Consider the following 13,522-nt stretch of genomic DNA (forward strand, 5'->3'; position numbering starts at 1 on the left):
GGCTCCCTTGCAGGCCCCAGGTCAGGGTCTTCAGCAGGAAGGTGGAAGTGATGGGGACCAGGGAAGGACATTTTAAAGCATGAAGGTGTTTGATTTCCCAGGCTCCATAGTTTCCCATTTTCCTAACCTATTCACAAAGTTCCCCACCTTGCTATTTTCAGTGTTGACACCATGTTCCTTCTCAGCCTTAGCTAATCACAGACAACTCCTTCCGGTTTTGTCCTCTCAAAGCCTCCAGGAACTTCAAAAGCTACCCACAGCAACACACAAATAAAGCCAGAGGCTTAAGGTATTCTGGAAACAAGTGAAATTCTTAGGCAGACAGGTGATTTATGGAGTCGAGAAATATCTAGTAGTTACAACAACAAAAAATAAATGTGATTTTGAAAAGCAAGGAGCAGAGTTTCAAGGTGGGAAAGGAGAGAAGGGTGTGTAGATTTGCTGTGGTAGTTGGGTTTAGTTTGAGGGTTTAGTTCCCTAAAAAACAAACACAGTCTAACAAAGTCACTGTCCCTGTTGTGAGTCACCTGTCCATTGTGAATGCAGATTATTAACTAGGGTGGGGGGCGCTGTAGACTGATTCACAATATTTTTCCTTTTACACAGGGAATTTAAAGCACTTACCTGTCAAAGGGGGCTTTTAAATGAATAGCTTGTGCCAAAGGGATTATATCAAAATATGTAAAAGGAAACTTCTCTATAAATGCTCAAGTAAACGGAATCTGCCTTTAGCCTCTTTGCCCTCCGATTCTATTTGGGATCTGGATCCTGTTTACAGCCACAGGTGGAGAGCGCCCCTTCCAGGGTAGGCCCTGGCGATGCTCGGATCGTCGTGTAAACGTGGGCTTCTCGGGTTCTCAGTGTCCGTAGGGACAGCTCATCAGACCCACCAGTACAGGACGTGGCGCGGGGAGGGGGGTGGGGTGGAATCCCCACAGAACAGCGCTGACGTTAGCATTATCTCCTTCAGCTCGGCAGGAAGGTTTCTCGCGGGTAAGATGTTGTGGCCTCGGTTCCTGCGGGGACACAGTTCGCGTTCATCTTTTCTCCCTGCCCTTGGGGGCCCGTGGGTGGGGGCGACCCAGGCGTCAGCGCGGGTCTCCTGTGGGTTAGCTGAGCGACCCCAACCCCAGGCCAGCACATTTGCTAAGATGGTCTCCCCGCCTGTACCAGCCCGTCTGTAAAAGAAAAAAGGAGAGCCAGCGCGGCTGCGACGTCCTCAGCAGGTTTCCTTCCCACACTTGCGGTGTCACAACAATGAATCACCCCAAGACAGGGCGGCAGCTTCCCTAATTAGCCTGGAGACGCTCCGGACCCACAAGGTTATAAAAGACCAACTTTTACTTTCATTCAAATACGCACTGCCCACACCGGCGCCCACTCCCTCCGGTGCGCTGGCCGCCGGCTTCGCTTGGCGGATCCGGAGTCCCAGGCCCAGGTGACCCGCGAAGGCCCAGGTGACCTGGAAGGGGGCGGCTGCAGTCGGGGTCTCGGGGGAACCCGGACCCGCGGAGGTCAGGGCGGCGGGGCCTGGAGCCCCGACAGCGCCGCCAAGCGGGCGGGTGGGGCGACTTTCCCGCGAGCGCCCTGCAGACAGACTCTCCCGGCGGCGGCGGCGGCGGCGGGGCGAGCGGCGGGCGGGGTAGGCGCGCGGCGGACGAGCGAGCGGAACGTCGTCCGCCCCCGCGGAGCCGAGCGCGGCCGATCGAGCGGCGGCGGCCGAGGGCGCGCGCACAGGAGCGCGAGCGCCGCCGCGGGAGGGTCGTGCCCGCGCGGGTGCCGGACTTCGGCCGTCGCGAGTCCGGTGGCCACCTGCTGCGCCGCGCCGCGCCCGGCCGCAGGGTCCCGCAGGGCTGCCGGGAGCATCCGGGCCGGAGCAGCCCTGCCGCCGCCTCTACAGGTACCGGGCGCGGAGACGTGGGTTGGCTGCGGCGCGCGGAGGCGGAGGACCGGCGGCGCGGGGGCCTGAGCGGGGGCGGCGCGGGCGGGAGTCGAGCCCAGAAGTCGGGCCGGTTGCCGGGAAGCCGAGGGCAGCGCCTCGCCACCAGGTGCCCCTCGGACGGCGGAGGGGACGCCGTCCACACGGCCGCCTCTTGGGCAGCGCGGGCCCGGGCGAGGTGAGGTGGGCGCTCTCCCAAAGTTTTCCTTGCTCACTTTGCTGGACTTGACTTTGACTTGTGAGGCCAAACCTGGCAGGTAACGAGTTAAGAAAATAAAAGGTAAGGGAGCCGATCTTGCCTGGAGGCTTGTTAGTATCGGAAGGATCTGTGCCCCCTGTCTCTAAAGGCCACTGCAGGAGAACTATGGGCAAAGTCATTCAGTCTTCCTTATGCTCAGGTAATGGTTTATTTGCCAAACAAGTTTTAGGCTTTGATTACAAGCCAGCAGTAAGGGATTCTGGGTTTGATCTAAGAAGTGTTCAAAAATTTAATCAACAAATATTTGTTGAGCAGACGCTTCCTATCAGCAGGGCTTTGATAAGATGTTTAACAAGTGTAAGTCAGTCACTCAAATGAGCTAACCTTGGGCCTTTGAAATGCAAGGAGAAAGGAACGCCAGCGTTGGAATTGGACTTGTGTAGGTACAAGCCGGCAGCTGGTATCGTGTCACTGCTGAACACTTAATTTTGAGCCAGGAAATCCTTCAAATGGGAGACAAGCAGCTGTGTGATGCTTTTAGAGCCCACCCCACACCTTCCCAAGCTGATATCTTAAAATATCCTCCTCCCTTATCCAATCCTTCAAGCTTCCTTCATTTACATAACGCAGGCACATGACCATGGGATAGAATCTGTTTAGACCCCATGTTACCCCTGGAGCTCAGCCACGCAGCTCACACCTGAGAGGATGGGGCATCATGGTCACTCCTAAGAGCCCTTCAAGGTGGTAAAATTGTGAGGAGAAACATTTCTAGAGACAGGGCAGTGCAGCGACTTCTGGGGTCCCTGCCTTTGGGACCAGGTGGAGAAGGGTTGAGCTGGCTTCCTGGCTCTGCCCCAGTGCTGTGCTGAGCCATGTTGCAGCCTGAGATCAGTAATGCTGAGCCTGTCTTTATTTAAATTTGTGGTATTTTGTACAACGTGGATTTTCTGTCAATTTGGTGTTTGAAAACACTGCGTTAAAACATTGATCTCATGGAGTTTTTTGGTACCCGTTAAATTTTATGCCCGAGACGAGTGCCTCACTTGCTTTACCCTTGTTCTGGACTTGCCTACGAGTCAAGTTTCTTAAGCATCAGTTTCCTCATTTATATAATACAGCAGTGGACCCTCCATGGATGTTGCACAGCTAATGTACCAGCCTCTGCCGCTGAGGAGGAGCAGGCCTGTGGGGCGTGCTAAAGGGTGGCTGTCCTGGTCATATGGCTACCGAGCTTGGCCCTCTTGAGCTTGTCACCGAATCTTGCTGAGTCTCCGTTTGCCACTCAGCAAAGTGGGAGTAATGATTGCCAGCTCACGGCGATGCTGTCAGGGTTAAATAAGAGACTGTGTGAATGAAGGCAACTGGCCCTCCTGGAGGGTGTTTTCTGTGACGGCGTGGCCTGGATTTGCCTTGGCAAGCTTGCCACTACCTGCTTTTCCTCTGGAGGTTAGCATTGTGCCTTGTCATGCACAGATATACATTCTGCTTGGGGAGCCTAGGGCAGTTTGGATCAGAGTAGAGGTGATTCCGGCCCGAGTTTATGATGGATGGATAAAGCTTACCAGCCACAAGTTGTGATGGGTGACATTTGTTATAAGTGAACTTAATTTTGCTACCCCAAACAAGTGACTTCGGTTCCTTTGTGTTACATTTGGTCCTAGCTCACGATTATGATTTTCCTGAACCTCATTCAAGTGATACTATCTCAGTCACTATCTAGTGTGAAGTAGCTTGGTCCCTCGAGAGTCAGTCTCTCAGTCTCTCCAGGTCACCTTGGGGTCCCTTCTTGCCACAGGTGATCTCTGGGCACCAGGAGCAGGTTGCAGTCACATCAGGGTATGGGGGAGAGTGGCCTCTTATTGGTCAACTGGCCCTCTGATGAGTTTCTCACCATCACCACCATTGAGCCTCCTTCTCCTATTTCCACTGAGCATTGTCCAGCCGGGTGTCACATGGGTGAGTCGCAGCTGGGGACCTGGCTCCTGCATCTGGCCTTGAGGTCCCCACATTCTAGGTCCCTACTGGGCACCTGAGCAGCTGCCCAGGTTGTACAGAACTAGGATGCCATTTCTGCTGTACTGAGCGGTCTCCAATCTTCCCAGAAGGAAGCAAGACAAAACTCCCTTGCTTTCCACATCCTCCCAGGGGTTTTTCTTCCTTCTCCGCCTCTCCTCTCCATGCCAGGTGCAAAGGGGCAGGGCGCTCGATCCCTCCAAGTTCCTCTCCTCCCACTACCTGGGGACCTACCTTCTGTCCTCCGTACAGAGTGGCTCAGAGTAAAGTTCTGAGCTCAAACTTCCAAGCTGTGCTCGTGATACGTAAAGGGAATTTAAACATCTTTTTCTGTTACCCTTCACCCCCATCCCTGGAGCAATCAGATGCACCCTGGTGCAGGAAGGAGCAAGCTGGGAAAGTCGACAGGAAGCTCCCTTCCTCTACCCCTTCTCCATCTTTCTGGGCTCCAACTGGATTACGTGCGCTGGACTTCTTGTTAGAAAAGAACTGGAAACACTAGGGTGGGGGAAGAAGAGAATCGTTTTCTGCTTACATAGTCCTGAGCCCAGCCCAGAAAGTCAATGTCATGTGGATTAATGTCTTCCAAGCCACCATCCCTATTCATGCTGCCACTTCATCATCAAGATGATCCATTGTGCATGGCATTTCCTTAAAACAAGTGAGGAAATACAGAAAAGTGCAAGTCATAATTGCTTCTTCACGGTGCTTAGGAATTACTTGGGAGAATAAGATTAGCCTTTATGAGGCCTAAAGCTGAACACGGAAGCCCTGGGTTTTGTTCACACTCAGTGGGTGGAAGGTGAAGTGGTCAGGGAAGGCTTCTTGGAGGAGGCGGGACTTTAAGTAACATTAAGACTTGGCCATATGGATGTGAGATGAAAGAGAACTTCCCATGAGAAGGAGCTCTTGAATACCTGGAGGCAGAAGTACCTGCCCAGGGTGGCCTTTCAGGACCCAGGTGTGGCTTGCCCTTTCCTGGTGTCCCTTTCATTATCTAGGTACCTGTAAACCCTGGTACGATTAGTGTCATCTGTAGGTAGGACAACAGGTACGGTCTGCATTCTAAGTTCCTTGTGTTTTCTCCAAACTGAATGGAAATCAGATGAATGTTCATTTGATCCTGTTGTTAAAAATATCTGCATCCGGAAAATTATTTCCAACTTTTAGGTCAGGTTATTGGTCCTGAAGACACGTTTGTGATTTTGAGGAATGACCGTGGGATTTTTGGTACTGCTTTAACGCGTAATCCTGAGCTCAGTGGGTCGTGGACCACAAGCTGCCATGTGAGTGCTCAGCGAATTTAGCAGCAGATTCACGAGACGTGATAAGACAGGTGTGGCCACGCAGCCAGGGTCACCTCCTCACCAGTGTCAGCCGCCAACGCCGTGCAGACGCTTGTACTGTTCCCATGTAAATTCCTGGTAGGAAGGGCCCTCACATAGTTTTCTTATGATTAAGATATCTGTGAACAGAAATTACAAACAATCTTTTTGAAAGGTGAGGAACAGAGAGTTATTTGTTTGCTCAAGCCTCCTCCTGGCCCTGGTGTGTGGGATTGTTTTTTAAGTGTCTGAAGTTTGAGAACTTCCAGAAGACTTGCCTCACCTCTGAGGTCCGTACACCAAGCTCTCCGTGCTTTCTGCCCCCAAATTCTCATGTCTGTGGGAGGCGACAGGACCATGCACGATGGTGCTCAACTTTCCCCAAAGCTACTCCCCAATGGCAGCCACCAGCGTGGGATGTCAGAGGTGTTTTGCTTCCTTAAAGCAGGTGGTCCAGCCCAGGGGGCAGGTGGGTAGTCAGGACTCCGGGGTCAGCTGTGCCACTTAGAGGCCCTCTGACCTCAGGCATCCTGTAGTGTGGGGTGGTGATTCTCTCTCTCTCTCTCTCTCTCTCTCTCTCTCTCTCTCTCTCACACACACACACACACACACACACACAGGAGCATCACTTGAGATACTGTATCAGCAGAGAGAATGCTTCATAAATTATTCGTAGTTATTACTCTTCCATTGTCTTTCTTAGAAGGTGAAAGGTTATTTATTATAACTCCCAATAAGGACCTCCTAGGAAAGCACAATAAAGGATCCTTCTGCATATGGGACCTGATGGAAAATGAGCAAGGCTGCTGCGCAGAGTGACCCCCCTGAGCTGCTGACTACCCCCTGACTTCCGAGCAGAGCCAGTGGGAGATGTCATGTGGGCAATGGCCTTGGTGCACTTTAAAGCACACAGTGAGAAACAAGGGCAGGACATGGGGACGGTGAGGCGGGTAGGGTAGGGTACAAGTAGGCCGAAGCCTCTCGGCGCCTGAACCCCAGGGTCCACAGCGTTCACACATCTCCCCTCTCTCTCTCTCTGCAGCATCAGCTTTCCCTGCTAATATGAGGTTATAGGGGCCAGAGTTAAAGTACCAGCAGCGTGGCCATGGACGGGAGGTGCTCTGGCCAGTGACACACACACGTGTTGTACTGGTGAGACATGGGGACAATTCTGCCCTGCCACATCTGTGTTTTGCCACTGACCTGATGAACAGCCATGGATTAGAGGACCAGAATGGGCGTCATCAGCGGGTAACTGAATTAGGACCTGTATTAGGTTCCTCGTGTATATTTAGTCTCATGCATATGAATGGATCATGAATATTTAGTACCATTTCAGATACCAGTTAGTGTTATCAAGAATATTTACTACCCAGCTGCCTGGGTATATGTAGTGTCCCACAGACATCAGTGTCCCTTAGTCCTTCCACACCTTTCTATCTGTACCTACTACACACGTGCCCTACCTCCTATAAACTTACACACCTTACGAGAGTCATCCGTCCCCTTTGCTATCTGTTCTTCAGAATTGAATATTTTCAAACGATACAACAAAGGTATGTCTGAATAAGCCTCTTAAAATGTCTGAATAAGCCTCTGAAAATCAGTTTCCAACTTGGGCAGACTTACGTGAAGCCATTGTCCCTTTGAGATGGGTGAGCCTGTGGTGCTTGGGGCTTGTGGGACCTGGGGAAGGTCTGTATAGGATTATGCAGCTGTTCACACCCACTTTAGGTTCGCAGATGGACACGGAACTGTGTGTCAGTGCCAGTCTCAGCTCTCAGCTCCTTGGGAAAGAAGTGACACGGGAGAACAGGGATCAGTCATTCTGGCTCTTCTGCTCTGGGCCTTGTGCAAGCCGGTCCCAGCCCTTTTTGGTCTGGTTGCCTCTCTGGGGCCAGGCAGGATGTGTGCACCTGCCAGGTGCAGTGGGCATGGACGCCACACTGTGTCCTGCTCAGAGGCTTAGACTTGGCTAGTTCACAGCCCAGCGGCCAACATGGGATGTGCAGTGAGATGCTGTGAAACCCCCACCACTCTAACCTGGGGTTAATACCTCACGTCTAGTCCTGACGGGCCACCATCTTGCTTTAATACTTTAGTGACTCACCTTTTCTCTCACCATGCACTGTTCTCCCCACCCAAGGACTGGTACCAAGAACTTTTTTACGGGTCCTTTCTGCAAGGAGGCTTTGTGCCTTGGGAGCTAGCTGCAGGGCTGACTGTCACGGAGGAGGGGGAGGATGACGACGGGGTTTGTTGTTGGGTCAGACCCACCCACTTGACATCTGAACCACATGGCCCCACCACTCCACCTTGGTGATTCATTTTCTGTGAACTGGAATCGTTTCCACAGGAATAGAACTGGTCACGCAGTTTTGTATATGTGCTGCCGAAGCGAGCACAAATTGGTCACATATTTTTGGATGGTTGCTGGGTGTCAGCCTCATGCTCCGTTGGAAATCAGATCTTTAAATCATCATAGATTAGCATTTCCAGTCTGCTCTCTGGGTGCAAATGGGTGCTTGACATAAGAACACAAAACACTTGGAAGATCTGAGTCACCCGTTCTTCCAAGGCTTGGCCAGTGTCATCTTGTTTTCATGAGCAAATATGGGTCTTGGGATTGAGTTGTTTTGCTGAGCAAGGCTTACCTGGTCCCACGTGTGGAACTGAAATGACTGGGTGCATTGCATGGGCCCTGGGGCAGCGCAGGGGGATCTCTGGGTGGTGGAGGAACCACTGTGGACAGGACTGGGCTAGCCCAGCAAGCAGGGAAGGCCCGGAGGTCATGAATGTGGCACAGAGCAGGCCCGCCTACCACTTGGGGCTCCCACCAGACTGGTGATTTGGCTTTTTCCAGCCAGGCTGCCCTTTGGCTGGTGGCTGGTCCCTGTGTGGCTCAAGGCCAGGTGCCCCGTAATAGACAGTCCCTGTATCCAGCACGCCCCGGGCAGAACCTGAACAGCGTCTCGGTGACACTTGGGAGCATACCCTTCCAAACGTTTGTGTATGCTCTACCGAGTACTCATACATGCATGTATGCACCCAAGTATATATTTAAGAGGCCACATTCTAGACTGTTTTGTGGGCTGCCTTTTGAAACTCAGTCGTGTGTGCTGAGTCTCTTTTCCACATCATTACATATCCTTCCACGGCACCAGTTCTTGTGGTTCCGTCACATGGTCAGGCCCCAGCTTACTCACCCAAGCACTCTTTGGATGGACGTGTACGTACCGTGTTTCCCTGAAAATAAGACCTACCCTGAAAATAAGCCCCACTTAAGATCGTCAGCCAGATGGACGCATTTAGTATGTTATGACCATGTTCCGGAAGAAGGTGACGTGACTGTATTTGAATAAATGTAGATTGTTGTATATGAAAAAATAAGACATCCCCTAAAAATACACCCTAATACGTCTTTTGGAACAAAAATTAATATAAGACCCAGTCTTATTTTCGGGGAAAAATGGTAGGTCATTTTCAACCTTTAGCATCTTAGTAGCAGCACGACGATGAACGTCTGTCCTGCACATTTGTCCGGCTGGTTCCTTCAAAGTACTGTCTCCTCAGAAGACTTCCTGTGTGTGTACAGGCCTCCTCGTTGGACGTGTCCTGCCTGAAAACATTTTCTTTTTCACACCCAGGTGTTTTTCCCATGAGATCTCTGCACCTTGGTCGGCAGCATCTTCAGCATCTGTGTTCAGGGCTCGCTCAAGTCCATTTAGGTAGAAGAGGGTTTAACGTGGGCAGTTCAGGGCCAGCAGCATTGCTGGAAGCTTGGCCCTCGGCCAGACCTGCAGCAGTGACCCCCTGAGCTGCTGGGGGTGGAGGGTAGTTCCAATAGGCTGCCCAGGCATGGAGCTGAGGATGGGCCTTTGAGACCTCCGCCACCACCCACGGGACAGCCTCCACAGCAAAGATGTGAAGGAGTGTCCGCCATGTGGGGAGCCTGGTGGGAGGGAGGCCAGAAGTGGGGTCCTTGGTTTTCCAGCCTCCAGCAGACAGTCAACAAACCAGGTGGGGTGAAGAGAATCTCAGCCTTTCTCTTTTTTGACTTTGAACTTTTTACGTTATACAGAGGGTGCCAAAAAAAAAAATGTATAGACATTTTAAAAAAGGAAAACTGTGTTAAAATTGTAATAATATATACCGATAACAAAAGATGAATACAAGTCACGTTTGACTTCAATTACAAGAGATGTTCAAAGTGGTTACCATCAGCGTCCGGAAACTTCTGATTATGGTGATACTCAACTGCTTGAGCAACACTGACCAAAGTGTCTCCTTGTATACATTTTTTTGGCACTGCTGGTATTTGATGCAAGCGGAAGTGAGAGTCACAGAATTTAGCCATGGGTAGGGTGGGCCTGGTCCCTGTCTCCCAGACTCAATCATTTGTCTTCTTCAGAGCTCTGTGACCAGGCCCCAGCCCCATCCTGTCTCTTAGAAACCAGCCTGAGCACCACAGGGGCCGGGACACAAGGAGATGCCATGTGCAAGTAGGTTTTGCAGACTTGCCTGATACACAGACCATCAGACCCCAGAGGCCGGCCTTAGCAGGAGGGGCATCGGCCATGAGGGAACTGTCCAGCTGTTTTCTCCACCTTGAAGAAACCTTGGTTCTCTTTGCCCCGTTCTTGGCAGTGTCATGTGAAAGCTGAATGCTGAACAGCCCCCAATTACCAGGCATGGGTAGGAAGCAGGAGTTAACATATAGCTAAGTTAATGGTCACATTTCCTTCATGAGTCACAATTGAATCAGCAGTCAATTTATGAACATTATTTCTCCTTGCCTCTTCAAACAGGCTTTTGTGCATAACTGCTGTGAATTCAGGGGTCGGTGTAGTTGCAGGCTCCCCCCTCTGAGTGGATTGCTGTGTTTTCAGCTGTTCAAGGAAAGCATTGCTGAGGAAGGGTTCCAGGAAAGACTGTGTCTTTAGCAACCAGAGCCCATGGTGGTGGGGGGCTGGGATGTTTGGGTGACAGTGGGGGACAGCCACCAGCCACAGCTCTTCTGACCCTCAAAGATCCCTCAGCTAGTGAGTGACAGAGCCGTGAATCCATCTGCACCCCTATTTCTTTAAGGAGATGATGTCCCCTTAGAAACAGCCTCTGTTTCTCTTAGCCCTCTGCTCACACAGTGTGGTGTGGTTGTTGGTTTTACCCCTGTTCCTAGTTAGTTGACATGCCCGGGTGCTGTCATGATTGCTTTACTCTTCACTGGCTTTATCCCCATTTTACAGAGAAGCAAACTGAGGCCCAGAGAGATTATGGGACTTAACTAAATCACCAATATAGAGTGGATCAGGGATTTGAACCCTGTGTCCTTGTAGCCTATTTTTAACCTGTCTTGTCCTGTTATCTTGGAAATGCCGGGAAGTGTCCTTAGAACTTCATGGCAGTGAACACGCTGGCATATTACTTCCCTGGGTGTCCACAGGGTCTGGAGCAGCCCTGGGGCACAGGAGGGGTTCCTTATTCCAGGTCAGCTCCCCCCAGAGCTGGAGTCTGCCCCCCATCCTGGCCTCCTGCCTCTTCTACAGGAAAGGAGGGAGGGGAAGGTCAGGTGGTTGGTGGCCGGTGGGAGGGCACAGGCTGGGGGTTGGGCTAACCCGGATCCACCCTGCTGGCCCTGGTCGTTGGGTGACCTTGCGCACAACCTTGGGCACACTTTCCTCCTCTGCACACTGGGATGTGAGATACCTGCCTCCCAGGGTTGGTGAGAGAAGCAAAGGCAATAATTTATGTGGAAATGGCCGAAATGTTGTAACTGGTATACAAGTGTGAGTTTGAAACACTTTATTACAATTAAGCCTCACTTACCTCTCCCTTATTTTTTTGTTAAAACTTTCCTAGTTAAAAATAGAATATGCCCTTGTGACCAGAGCACTGGGCGCGGAGCCTGGCGCTCCCATTCTCCAGCCTGTGGCCTCTCAGTGCCTCTGCCCCCATCTGGAAAATGGGGATGGGACTTGCAGCCACCTCAGACGGTATTGTAGGTTCATGGGGCATCTAGTGCCTGAAAAGTGCTTGGCCCAGAGTAAGCACATAATTAGTCCTTCTTCACCTTCTGAAAGAGTACAGGTGAAATGGCTGCTGTCTGTGAGAATAAAAATTAAAGTGGCACGTGATGGAGAAAGGACTGGAACCACATGGGCTAAGCCTGTACAGTGGTACCTCGGTTTTTGAACGTCTCAGTTGACGAACATTTCGGTTTACGAACGCTGTAAATGTTATGGATCTATGGTATCATTAGATAGTAAAATTCATGCTAAATTTGCAGTTTTAGGGGTTGATTTTAAAGGTTTGGAACGGATTAATCCATTTTGCATTACTTTCTATGGGGAAACTGTGCCTCGGTTTTCGAATGTTTCAGAACTCCAACGGTTTTCCAGAACGGATTACGTTAGAAAGTCGAGGTACCACTGTATATATTCCAGCCACTATTAGGTACTTCAGAAATACATTACCCCACCTGTTCTTGGAATAACCTTTAAAAGCAGAAATGATTATCCCTGTTTCGAAGTGAGGAAACTGAAGCTCAGGGAGGTGAAAGGGACTTGCCTGTCCCTATCCAAGGAGACCTAGGTGAGGCAGAGAGGGGGGTGGTCACCTGAAGCCCCTGAAGGTCTGGGATGGGGTCCAGAGCTACTGCTCCCACCCACTGGGATCCTGACTTGGTACCAGCTCAGTGGTCGAGGGCATGAGGGTGGCTGTGTCCTGACTGTGACCCTAAGTGAACTGTTCCCCACGTGCTCGCATGAGTACCTGAAGGAGCAGAAACTTCCTAGACGTCATGAGCTCCTGTTTCTCCCCAGTTCCCGAATAAACATCACAGTTGCGATATCAACATGCTCTTACAGCAGTTCTTTGCTCTTCTGATGGACGGTTTTACAGTCTTTTGTACAGAGTTGCAGTGGAAGCTCCTCACTGGCCACCAAACTGAAATTCCCATCTGAATTCACTTCAAGGAGGAATATCCAGAGTGACCTGCCACAGTGTTTGGTTTCTTCAAGGCTGTTATTTCACGGTCTTTCTGAGTACCGATGTCCCTTTGTTATATTGAACAATTCGAGAAACCTCTCACATGACAGTAATGATATTTTCATGATCATCAAGGAGGAAAATATAGATAAGCAAACAGATGCTATACATTTTCAGCCTCATCTAGGTGACATTGTGTTTTATTAATTGCACCTACACATATTGAAAAATAATAACCTGTATATGTCTGTGACATCATATTGATTCCATTTTCAGGTAATAATTGTATATCAGAGATTCGCATGTAAATAACAAAGGATCTCGTTAGCCTTTCAAAAAGTGGATGTGCCCTTTTGCAGTTTGCTGTTGCCGCCTGGGGACTTTGCCTGCAATTTCATCAGGTTCCACCAGGGGGTGCCCGGGATTATGACGCTTCTGCAGTGTGATGCTTCCTTCAGCCCAGCGATGAGACCAAGAGTGGTTTCCTACTCCCCGATGTTTTCTTTTTAGGACACAAATGCTTAAAAAAAAACAAAGTAAGAGAATATGGTCTGAAAGAGGTAACCAAACATGAAGACAAATGTAAAAGATGTAGCAGGATAAACAACGCCAACAGTCCAATGATTAATTACTGCTTAGTTTTCTGTAATTCTGCCGAAGAAAGTCATCATGTGGTCCTGGGTGGGAGTGGAGCAGAGGATTCTGAAAAGTCTCCAGCTGTGCCAGCACCCGTTCAGTGAAGGCAAACAGCCTGTTTCTGCAGGCTCAGGACCAGGTGCTGGGATGCCTCAAGCTTAGTAGGCATCACTGAGAGATGGATGCTTGGGACTTTTCAAATCTGCAGAGTCTCCACTAAACCAGCGAAGTTTGGATTTCTCAGAAGTGCATTTGTTTGTTTTTGTTTTTTGGTCCTCATCCCAGCCTGGCTGCTTGGGAATGAGTCATATCTGAAAATGTGTTTCCTCCTCAGTAAAGGTAAATCGGGGCAATAATTCATACAGGCTTTCTGAGGGAATTAGATCATAGGTGTCAAGTGGCTTCCTAGCCCAGAGCCTG

At 50.5% G+C, this 13,522-nt stretch overlaps 1 protein-coding gene across 5 annotated transcripts in view; it reads left to right on the top strand.

Moving 5' to 3' along the window:
• Positions 1 to 1,277: 1,277 nt before the first annotated feature.
• The window catches only part of CRACDL (CRACD like), a 105,331-nt gene continuing 93,086 nt past the window's right edge, over positions 1,278 to 13,522 (top strand). For 3 of the 5 annotated variants that reach the window (XM_033125266.1, XM_033125269.1, XM_033125270.1), the window contains exon 1: positions 1,772 to 1,900. The gene's annotated coding sequence lies outside the window, so the exon portion shown is untranslated. Of the gene's footprint in view, positions 1,458 to 1,771; positions 1,901 to 13,522 lie in introns of those variants that run through there. The other 2 variants (XM_033125267.1, XM_033125268.1) reach the window with 2 other exon arrangements.

The sequence above is a fragment of the Rhinolophus ferrumequinum genome, chromosome 13 (genome assembly GCF_004115265.2).
Source record: "Rhinolophus ferrumequinum isolate MPI-CBG mRhiFer1 chromosome 13, mRhiFer1_v1.p, whole genome shotgun sequence".
Lineage (NCBI taxonomy): Eukaryota > Metazoa > Chordata > Mammalia > Chiroptera > Rhinolophidae > Rhinolophus > Rhinolophus ferrumequinum.